Genomic DNA, 12,721 nt, shown 5'->3' with positions numbered 1-12,721 from the left:
CGGCAGCAAAAAAGCCAGCATCACAGTTATAGTCACCAATGCTCTAGATAACATGAAAACAGCCTAACCAGCCTAACCAGTAAAATAGTCAGAGTGGGGTGTTCTCTCATTTGTGTCTGGAAGTAGCTAGCAAGCTAGCCAATGTTAGCCAGTTAGCTTGGGTGCTTGACTGCCATTGTGAGGTCAGAACGCTCGGATCAACCCTACTCATCGGCCAGAGCGTACAGTGTGTGCTCTGAACGCTCCTTGAGCGAAAACGCTCAGAATTTACGAATGGACAATCTGACAGCACAGTTGCAGTCACCAACGCTCTGATAACATAAAAACAGCCAAACCAGCTCTGCTAGTGCGAGTAATGTTCAGTGAGCTGTTCTCTCATTTGTGTCTGGAAGTAGCTAGCAAGTTAGCCAGTTAACTTGGTTGCTTGACTGCTGTTGTTAGTACAGAACGCTCGGATCAACCCTTAAAGAGATGGGTCGGAAAAAGCTTCAGCGGATGTGAACAATGCTGAATGGGTGTAGACAAAATCAAATCAAATCAAATTTATTTATATAGCCCGTACATCAGCTGATATCTCAAAGTGCTGTACAGAAACCCAGCCTAAAACCCCAAACAGCAAGCAATGCAGGTGTAGAAGCACGGTGGCTAGGAAAAACTCCCTAGAAAGGCCAAAACCTAGGAAGAAACCTAGAGAGGAACCAGGCTATGAGGGGTGGCCAGTCCTCTTCTGGCTGTGCCGGGTGGAGATTATAACAGAACATGGCCAAGATGTTCAAATGTTCATAAATGACAAGCATGGTCAAATAATAATAATCACAGTAGTTGTCGAGGGTGCAGCACCTCAGGAGTAAATGTCAGTTGGCTTTTCATAGCCGATCAATAAGAGTATCTCTACCGCTCCTGCGGTCTCTAGAGAGTTGAAAACAGCAGGTCTGGGACAGGTAGCACGTCTGGTAAACAGGTCAGGGTTCCATAGCCGCAGGCAGAACAGTTGAAACTGGAGCAGCAGCACGGCCAGGTGGACTGGGGACAGCAAGGAGTCATCATGTCAGGTCGTCCTGAGGCATGGTCCTAGGGCTCAGGTCCTCCGAGAGAGAGAAAGAAAGAGAGAAAGAGAGAATTAGAGAGAGCATACTTAAATTCACACAGGACACCGGATAAGACAGAAGTACTCCAGATATAACAAACTGACCCTAGCCCCCCGACACATAAACTAATGCAGCATAAATACTGGAGGCTGAGACAGGAGGGGTCAGGAGACACTGTGGCCCCATCCGATGATACCCCCGGACAGGGCCAAACAGGAAGGATATAACCCCACCCACTTTGCCAAGGCACAGCCCCCACACCACTAGAGGGATATCTTCAACCACCAACTTACCATCCTGAGACAAGGCCGAGTATAGCCCACGAAGATCTCCGCAACGGCACAACCCAAGGGGGGGCGCCAACCCAGACAGGAAGATCACGTCAGTGACTCAACCCACTCAAGTGACGCACCCCTCCTAGGGACGGCATGAAAGAGCACCAGTAAGCCAGTGACTCAGCCCCTGTAATAAGGTTAGAGGCAGAGAATCCCAGTGGAGAGAGGGGAACCGGCCAGGCAGAGACAGCAAGGGCGGTTCGTTGCTCCAGAGCCTTTCCGTTCACCTTCACACTCCTGGGCCAGACTACACTCAATCATAGCACCTACTGAAGAGATAAGTCTTCAATAAAGACTTAAAGGTTGAGACGGAGTCTGCGTCTCTCACATGGGTAGGCAGACCATTCCATAAAAAATGGAGATCTATAGGAGAAAGCCCTGCCTCCTGCTGTTTGCTTAGAAATTCTAGGGACAATTAGGAGGCCTGCGTCTTGTGACCGTAGCGTACGTGTAGGTATGTACGGCAGGACCAACTCGGAAAGATAGGTAGGAGCAAGCCCATGTAACGCTTTGTAGGTTAACAGTAAAACCTTGAAATCAGCCCTTGCCTTAACAGGAAGCCAGTGTAGGGAGGCTAGCACTGGAGTAATATGATCACATTTTTTGGTTCTAGTCAGGATTCTAGTAGCCGTATTTAGCACTAACTAAAGTTTATTTAGTGCTTTATCCGGGTAGCCGGAAAGTAGAGCATTGCAGTAGTCTAACCTAGAAGTAACAAAAGCATGCATAAATTTTTCTGCATCATTTTTTGACAGAAAATGTCTGATTTTTGCAATGTTACGTAGATGGAAAAAAGCTGTCCTTGAAACAGTCTTGATATGTTCGTCAAAAGAGAGATCAGGGTCCAGAGTAACGCCGAGGTCCTTCACAGTTTTATTTGAGACGACTTTACAACCATCAAGATTAATTGTCAGATTTAACAGAAGATCTCTTTGTTTCTTGGGACCTTAAACCGAGTTTAAAAGTAGAACGTTTGCAGCCATCCACTTCCTTATGTCTGAAACACAGGCTTCTAGCAAGGGCAATTTTGTGGCTTCACCATGTTTCATTGAAATGTACAGCTGTGTGTCATCCGCATAGCAGTGAAAGTTAACATTATGTTTTCGAATGACATCCCCAAGAGGTAAAATATATAGTGAAAACAATAGTGGTCCTAAAACGGAACCTTGAGGAACACCGAAATGTACAGTTGATTTGTCAGAGGACGAACCATTCACAGAGACAAACTGATATCTTTCCGACAGATAAGATCTAAACCAGGCCAGAACTTGTCCGTGTAGGCCAATTTGGGTTTCCAATCTCTCCAAAAGAATGTGGTGATCGATGGTATCAAAGGCAGCACTAAGGTCTAATAGCACAAGGACAGATGCAGAGCCTCGGTCTGACGCCATTAAAAGGTCATTTACCACCTTCACAAGTGCAGTCTCAGTGGTATGATGGGGTCTAAAACCAGACTGAAGCATTTCGTATACATTGTTTGTCTTCAGGAAGGCAGTGAGTTGCTGCGCAACAGCTTTTCCCAAAAAATTTGAGAGGAATGGTAGATTCGATATAGGCCGATAGTTTTTTATATTTTCTGGGTCAAGGTTTGGCTTTTTCAAGAGAGGCTTTATTACTGCCACTTTTGGTGAGTTTGGTACACATCCGGTGGATAGAGAGCCGTTTATTATGTTCAACATAGGAGTGCCAAGCACAGGAAGCAGCTCTTTCAGTAGTTTAGTTGGAATAGGGTCCAGTATGCAGCTTGAAGGTTTAGAGGCCATGATTATTTTCATCATTGTGTCAAGAGATATGGTACTAAAACACTTGAGTGTCTCTCTTGATCCTAGGTCCTGGCAGAGTTTTGCAGACTCAGGACAGCTGAGCTTTGGAGGAATACGCAGATTTAAAGAGGAGTCCGTAATTTGCTTTCTAATGATCATGATCTTTTCCTCAAAGAAGTTCATGAATTTATTACTGCTGAAGTGAAAGCCATCCTCACTTGAGGAGTGCTGCTTTTTAGTTAGCTTTGCGACAGTATCAAAAATACATTTTGGATTATTCTTATTTTCCTCAATTAAGTTGGAAAAATAGGATGATCGAGCAGCAGAGAGGGCTCTTCGATACTGCACGGTACTGTCTTTCCAAGCTAGTCGGAAGACTTCCAGTTTGGTGTGACTCCCTTTCCGTTCCAATATTCTGGAAGCTTGCTTCAGAGCTCGGGTATTTTCTGTATACCAGGGAGCTAGTTTCTTATGACAAATGTTTTTTGTTTTTAGGGGTGCAACTGCTTTCTAGGGTATTGCGCAAGGTTAAATTGAGTTCCTCAGTTAGGTGGTTAACTGATTTTTGTCCTCTGACGTCTTTGGGTAGGCAGAAGGAGTCTGGAAGGGCATCAAGGAATCTTTGTGTTGTCTGAGAATTTATAGCACGACTTTTGATGCTCCTTGGTTGGGGTTTGAGCCGATTATTTGTTGCGATTGCAAACGTAATAAAATGGTGGTCCGATAGTCCAGGATTATGAGGAAAAACATTAAGATCTACAACATTTATTCCATGGGACAAAACTAGGTCCAGAGTATGACTGTGGCAGTGAGTAGGTCCAGAGACATGTTGGACAAAACCCACTGAGTCGATGATGGCTCCGAAAGCCTTTTGGAGTGGGTCTGTGGACTTTTCCATGTGAATATTAAAATCACCAAAAATTTGAATATTATCTGCTATGACTACAAGGTCCGATAGGAATTCAGGGAACTCAGTGAGGAACGCTGTATATGGCCCAGGAGGCCTGTAAACAGTAGCTATAAAAAGGGATTGAGTAGGCTGCATAGATTTCATGACTAGAAGCTCAAAAGACGAAAACGTCATTTTATTTTTGTAAATTGAAATTTGCTATCGTTAGCAACACCTCCGCCATTGCGGGATGCACGGGGGATATGGTCACTAGTGTAACCAGGAGGTGAGGCCTCATTTAACACAGTAAATTCATCAGGCTTAAGCCATGTTTCAGTCAGGCCAATCACATCAAGATTATGATCAGTGATTAGTTAATTGACTATAACTGCTTTTGAAGTGAGGGATCTAACATTAAGTAGCCCTATTTTGAGATGTGAGGTATCACGATCTCTTTCAATAATGGCAGGAATGGAGGAGGTCACCTAGGTCGAGGCACAGACACAGTCTCAATGGGGATAGCTGAGCTGACTACACTGACTATGCTAGTGGCAGACTCCACTAAGCTGGCAGGCTGGCTAACAGCCTGCTGCCTGGCCTGCACCCTATTTCATTGTGGAGCTAGAGGAGTTAAAGCCCTGTCAATGTTGGTAGATAAGATGAGAGCACCCCTCCAGCTAGGATGGAGTCCGTCACTCCTCAGCAGTCCAGGCTTGGTCCTGTTTGTGGGTGAGTCCCAGAAAGAGGGCCAATTATCTCCAAATTCTATCTTTTGGGAGGGGCAGAAAACAGTTTTCAACCAGCGATTGAGTTGTGAGACTCTGCTGTAGAGCTCATAACTCCCCCTAACTGGGAGGGGGCCAGAGACAATTACTCAATGCCGACACATCTTTCTAGCTGATTTACACGCTGAAGCTATGTTGCGCTTGGTGACCTCTGACTGTTTCATCCTAACATCGTTGGTGCTGACATGGATAACAATATCTCTATACTCTCTACACTCGCCAGTTTTAGCTTTAGCCAGCACCATCTTCAGATTAGCCTTAACGTTGGTAGCCCTGCCCCCTGGTAAACAGTGTATGATCACTGGTTGATTCGTTTTAAGTCTAATACTGCGGGTAATGGAGTCGCCAATGACTAGGGTTTTCAATTTGTCAGAACTAATGGTGGGAAGCTTCGGCGTCTCAGACCCCGTAACGGGAGGAGTAGAGACAAGAGAAGGCTCAGACTCCGACTCGCTGCTTAATGGGGAAAACTGGTTGAAAGTTTCTGTCGGCTTAATGGCTTGAATGCACCGGTTGAGCATTCCTACAGCATTTTCCTCCAGAAGCCATGAGAAAGTTGTCCGGCTGCGGGGACTGTGCGAGGAGATTTATACTACTATCTGTACTTACTGGTGGCACAGACGCTGTTTCATCCTTTCCTACACTGAAATTACCCTTGCCTAACGATTGCGTCTGAAGCTGGGCTTGCAGCACAGCTATCCTCGCCGTAAGGCGATCGTTCTCCTGTATATTATGAGTACAGCGACTGCAATTAGAAGGCACCAAAGAAGAGCTCTCCAGTTGGTACCAAAACATTCCAAGGCCATTTTCTAAAGGTGAGGTTACAAGTTTATCAACTTTCAAAGCAGAAATACTTTCCCATTGTTCCTAAAATTCAGTGTATGATATACCATGTTTTAGCTCTGTATCTCTGCTTTTATCCAATATAAAAACCACAATTTCAAATTGTTCTACATAAGAATGACTCAAGGCGGTCGGTCACAGTGATTAAGTTGTCATTACTCAAACCGATAGTCACTGTGACTTTTTTCGAGTGACTTTTCGAGTATCCCCCATTACTTTATTTATTAGTGACAGAGACATGGTTGTTGAATTCATTCATTTTCAGTCCTGTGGCCTTCACCAACTGAGTTCCTAGGCGAACATTATCATTATAATTAAACTCTTTATGACAATACATTACATATCCCATAAGGCCTTATTTTGAAGCCTAGCTTTACAGAGGCCTGAAACATATGGTTTACAGGCCACATCAGGCTTGCAAGTAGGGTTGCAAAAGAATATCCAACATTTGACACTTTCATTCCGCCGCAACCTGCATTCATAATGACTGCCAGGGTAAGGAATAGTGTGAGGAGACTACTTAAGCCATTTAAAGTGGAACGTCCATTTCAGTAACGGATGCAAAAAATCCAAATGATTGGATTAGTTTAGAAAAATGTATGCCATTTATCTTTGTGTTGCATAAGATTAATCAATCAATCACTCAATGTACAAGCAAAAAATAACATTTCAAAAAAATATTTCAAAAACATCTACCTACAGTAGAGCATGCTGCAATTTTTTTTAAACATTTGATATCACAATGCTTTGGGGAGGGCCTCCCGAGTGGTGTAGCAGTCTAAGGCACTGCATCGCAGTGCTAGCTGTGTCACTCCAGATCCTGGTTCGATCCCAGGCTATGTCGAAGCCGACTGGGAGTCCCATGAGGCATGGCACAATTGTCCCAGCGTCGTCCGGGTTAGGGGAGGGTCTGGCCTGCTGGGTTGTCTTTGTCCCATCGCGACTCCTGTGGAGGGCATGGTCGCCAGGTGTTTCCTACAACACGTTGGTGCAGCTGGCTTCCGGGTTAAGCGAGCATTGTGTCAAGAAGCAGTGCGGGGTCGTGTTTCGGAGGATGCACGGCTCTTGACCTTTGCCTCTATCGAGTCCATACGGGAGTTGCAGCGATGGGATAAGACTGTAACTACCAATTGGATATCATGAAAAAAGGCTAAAAAGATTAATAAAAATAAAAAGTAAATGTTAAGAAATACATTGGGGTACTTTGGGGTTTACAGTGTGGTCGTGGGATGGACGCTAGCTGAAGGTTTGAAGGTGGGCTATGTGGCACAGGGGTTGTAGAGTGAGCTAGGACTGAGATGTAAGCAGTGAGTTGGTTGGAGTTTGGGGGTACGGTGTGAGACTTGTTGGAGGGCATTGGAGGTGCATCCCCCCTCTCCCCTTGGAACCACATTGTCAAGGTTACGAGTGGCTGGAGGGGCCTGGCAGAGATCCAGATGTTCTGTAACGACGCCTATAAACCAGCGGGTGCAGTGTATCTGTTTCCCCCCTCTCTCTGTCTCCCTGTTTCTCTCTCCCCTCTCAATTCAATTCAAGGGCTTTATTGGCATGGGAAACATGTTTATATTGCCAAAGAAAGTGAAACAGATAATAAACAAAAGTGAATTAAACAATCAAAAAAGTTTCAAAGGAATAGACACATTTCAAATGTCTGTCTCTCTCTCTCTATGAGCCTTAATGGCAGAGTCACATCAGTAGCTAAACAGGAGGAAAGACATTGAGGCAACATCCCCAAAACTTTTAGCGAACGTCAGTCTTCCGGCGTCTCCCACCCAGCTAGATCAATGTTTAGCCATCTGCTCCTCCCCTGTTTGCAACAGGATTTCTGAGCAAGAGAGGGAGGCCTGAGTGCCAACCATTTTTAATTTAACTAGGCAAGTCAGTTAACTTCTCTGCACTACGAATCCCGTAAGCGGGATCACTTTCCTAAACAACCGCTAGAATTGCAGGGCGCCAAATGCAAAAATATTACAAAAAATATTTATAATCATGCAATCACAAGTGAAATATACCAAAACACAGCTTAGCTTGTTGTTAATCCACCTATCGTGTCAGATTTTGATAATATACTTTACAGCGAAAGAAATCCAAGCTTTTGTGAGTGTAGCAATCAATGCTACAACAGCTAGCCCCAAATTAGCATGGTCACGAAAGTCAGAAAAGCAATAAAATTAATCGCTTACCTTAGATAATCTTCGGATGTTTGCACTCACGAGACTCCCAGTTACACAATAAATGTTCTTTTTGTTTGATAAATATTACTTTTATAACAAAAAAACGCCATTTGGGTTGCGCGTTATGTTCAGAAAACAACAGCCTCGTTCCGGTCCTGAAAGGAAGAAGAAAATTCCCAAAAGTATCAGATTAAAAAATATTACTAAAAATATTTATAATCATGCAATCACAAGTGAAATATACCAAAACACAGCTTAGTTTGTTGTTAATCCACCTATCGTGTCAGATTTTGAAAATATACTTTACAGCGAAAGAAATCCAAGCTTTTGTGAGTGTAGCAATCAATGCTAGAACAGTTAGCCTTATATTAGCTTGGTTAGCTTGGTCACGAAAGTCAGAAAAGCAATAAAATGAATCGCTTACCTTAGATAATCTTCGGATGTTTGCACTCACGAGACTCCCAGTTACACAACAAATGTTATTTTTGTTCGATAAATATTACTTTTATCACAAAAAAAACGCCATTTGGGTTGCGCGTTATGTTCAGAAAACCAAAGCCTTGTTCCGTTCGACAAATTCCAAAAAGTATCCGTAATGGTTGTAGAAACATGTCAAATGTTTTTTATAATCAATCCTCAGGTTGTTTTTAACAAACATAATCGATAATATTTCAACCGGACCATAACCTATTCATTAAGAGACAAAAGGAAAATGGAGAGCTCCTCTCGCGCGCGCAGGAACTATTCGGAGGACACCTGACTAGTTTTGAAAAATCACATTAATTTTTCAAAATAAAAGCCTGAAAATATGTCTAAAGCCTGGTCACAGCCTGAGGAAGCCATTGGAAAAGGAATCTGGTTGATACCCCTTTAAATGGAAGAAATACGGGCCAGGAAACACAGATCTTTAAAAAAAAATATCACTTCCAGGTTAGATTTTCTCAGGTTTTCGTCTGCAGAATACGTTTTGTTATACTCACAGACAATATTTTGACAGTTTTGGAAACTTTGGGGTGTTTTCTATCCTAATCTGTAAATTATATGCATATTCTACGATCTGGGCCAGAGAAAATGTCCGTTTACCTTGGGAACGTTATTTTAAGAAAATAAAAAAATTATGACCCCTAGCGCTAAGAAGTTTTAAGAACAAATTCTTATTTACAATGACGGCCTACACCGGCCAAACCCAGAAGACACTGGGCCAATTGTGCGTGGCCCTTTGGGACTCCCAATCACGGCCAGTTGTAATACAAACTGGATTTGAACCAGAAAGTCTGTAGTGACGCCTCTAACACTGAGATGCAGTGCCTTAGACCACTGTGCCACTCGGGAGCCCATTTGTCACATGCCTCGAATACCGTGAAATACTTACTTACTAAATGTTTTGTGTGTGTGTGTGTGTGTGTGTGTGTGTGTGTGTGTGTGTGTGTGTGTGTGTGTGTGTGTGTGTGTGTGTGTGTGTGTGTGTGTGTGTGTGTGTGTGTGTGTGTGTGTGTACTGAATGTATGCATGGCAGTTTCATTACCATAAATAAGGACTGGGTTATCTCCTCCATCCAATTTTTCGTATTTTAATTATTTTCTCTCCATCTCATGTTTGATGAATTAAAAACAGATGGGATGGATAGGGCATTTAATTACCCTGCACTGATACTGCCTCACAACCAACATACAGGCGAGGACCCCCCTTCTCTCACTCACAGACACACGCACGCACACACAAACAATATAGAGTAAGAGTTGAGGTTCGGTTGTGTGGTAGAATTGTCTAATATGGTGATGGCTCTTCTCCCTCGGGAGGCTGAAACGATTTGACATGGTTCCTCAGATCCTCAGGAACTTTTACAGCTGCACCATCGAGAGCATTCTGACCGGTTGCAGCACCGTCTGGTATGGCAACTGTCCCGCCCTCGACCAGAAGGCTCTACAGTACATAGGTACGGACGGCCAAGCGCATCACTAGGGGTGAACTCCCAGCCATCCAGCAACTACATGCCAGGCGATGTCTGAGAAAGGCCCGAAAAATTGCCAAAGACTCCAGCCTCCCGAGACATGGACTGTTCTCCATGCTCCCATCCGGCAGACGTAACCGGTGCGTCAAGGCACAGACCAACATGCTCCTAAACATCTTCAAATTAAATCAAATCAAATGTATTTGTCACACCGTGAAATGCTTACTTACTAAATGGCTAACAACTACTGCTCTCCCTCTCCCAAAGACTATCCACACTGACTCTATGCCCATCCACAGGGATCTACCAACGTAGACACACACACACCTTCAATATCACTCTTACTCACACGCACGCACACATACTCACATACACACACTCCCTCACACCTACTGATTAGCTGTATTACTCCACTACGCTGCTGTTCATTGATTATTGATTACCATTAGTATCTATTTATGCATCCTGCTACTGGTCACGATTACTCCTGTTTACATGTACACTGAATGTACAAAACATTAGGAAACACATTAGGAACACCTGCTATTTCCATACCAGGTGAATCCAGATGAAAGCTATAATCCCTTATTGATGTCACCTGTTAAATCCACTTCAATCAGCGTAGATGAAGGGGAGGAGACAGGTTAAATAAGGATTTTTAAGGCTTGAGACAATTGAGACATGGATTGTGTATGTGTGCAATTCAGATGGTGACTGGGCATGACAAAATAGTTAAGTGCCATTGAATGGGGTATGGTAGTAGGTTCCAGGTGCACCAGTTTGAGTGTGTCAAGAACTGCAACGTTTCTGGGTTTTTCAAGCTCAACAGTTTCCCGTGTGTGTCAAGAATGGTCCACCACCCAAAGGACATCCAGCCAACTTGACACAAATGTGAGAAGCATTGGAGTCAACATGGGCCAGCATCCCTGTGGAACGCTTTCGACAACCTTGTAGAGTCTATGCCCCGACGAATTGAGGCTGTTCTGAGGGGAAAAGGGGTGCAATTCAATAGTAGGAAGGTGTTCCTAATGTTTTGTCCACTCAGTGTATATATATTACCATTAGTAATGTTTATATAGTCCTGCTACCAGTCACTTTGAGGGTTCAACCTTCTAGTGTGTCGGCCTATTAAAATCTCTCAGATATTTTCCTTAAAGTAGCAGATATATTCTCTGTAATATTTTCATTTACCACTCACTGAATTGTAAATAATAATGTTGAAATGTATTAATAATGATGACACCTAATAAAAATGTTAAATATGTGTTTTGTTTGTTTGCCTTTGACTTGTGTACAGAATCCACTCAACAAGTTAAACCTATTATTTTGAATTGGGCAAACTTATTTATTTTGTTAAACTTATTATTTTACATTTGTTTAACCTGTTTGGTTAGCTCTTTTTTTTCAGTCAGGCAAAATTTGGTAAAAAGCTGAGGCATGGGCCTAGAGAAATGTAACCAAGTCGAGTAAATTTTTTTTTTTAAAAGGTACAGTATATGTAACAATTGTTATTTGAAATAGCTCTAAAAAGCCATAATAAAGTGGCAAGGATCACAGAATATAATGCTTTCAAGATTGGAATTACAGTCGTGTGGTACAATTTGCCGGGAAAACGTGGCCTGCACACTCTCACATAAGACACGTGCTTCTCCCAGGACAGAGAGGAAGAGGCGAAGCGAAAGGGTTTACTCTGCCCAAAATCTGTCCACTTTAAGAGGATCCTTAATTATTAACCTCTAATTCCTCCCAAACCCGGATCCGGGAGCACCCCCCACAGTAAAAAAGCTGACTAGCATAGCCTAGCATAGTGTCACAAGTAAATACTAGCATCTAAATATCATTAAATCACAAGTCCAAGACACCAGATGAAAGATACACATCTTGTGAATCCAGCCATCATTTCTGATTTTTAAAATGTTTTACAGGGAAGACACAATATGTAAATCTATTAGCTAACCACGTTAGCAAAAGACACCACTTTTTTTACTCCACCAGTTTTTTACTCCATCAGTAGCTATCACAAATTCGACCAAATAAAGATATATATAGCCACTAACCAAGAAACAACTTCATAAGATGACAGTCTGATAACATATTTATTGTATAGCATATGTTTATTTAGAAAAATGTGCATATTTCAGGTATAAATCACAGTTCTACATTGCAGCTGCAATCTGAAATAGTGCCGAAGCTGCCAGAATAATTACAGAGACTAACGTCAAATACCTAATTACTCATCTTAAAACATTTCTGAAAAATACACAGCGTACAGCAAATGAAAGCCCAACATCTTGTGAATCCAGCCAATATGTCAGATTTTTTAAGTGTTTTACAGCGAAAACACAATATAGCATTATATTAGCGTACCACAATAGCCAGAAACACAACCGCATTTACCAGCAGCAAAGGTTAGCGATCGTAACAATCCAGCAAAAGATATATAATTGGACTAACCTTGATATACTTCATCAGATGACAGTCCTGTAACATCATATTACACAATGCATATAGGTTTTGTTCGAAAATGTGCATATTTAGCAGCACAAATCGTGGTTATACAATGTGATCAGTGGCAACAGGTCATGCATTCTGGACCGCGCCATCTTGGAAAGGCACCTAATCTAATCAATAAATAATCGTAAACTTGACTAAAAAATACAGGTTGGACAGCAAATGAAAGATGCATTAGTTATTAATGCAACCGCTGAGTTAGATTTTTAAAATTAACGTTACTAGACATACAGTGTGCGTTACAGCCAGACTAGTGCCGCAATAATGGCGGACAAATGCGTTTACATTTTTCCACATAAATACGGAATAACATCATAAATAGCTCTTACTTTTGGACGAGCTTCCATTAGAATCTTGGGCAAGTGGTACTTTGTCCAAAAGA

This window comes from Salvelinus alpinus, chromosome 12 (assembly GCF_045679555.1).
Source record: "Salvelinus alpinus chromosome 12, SLU_Salpinus.1, whole genome shotgun sequence".
Classification (NCBI taxonomy): domain Eukaryota; kingdom Metazoa; phylum Chordata; class Actinopteri; order Salmoniformes; family Salmonidae; genus Salvelinus; species Salvelinus alpinus.
This window is presented reverse-complemented; position numbering follows the sequence as displayed.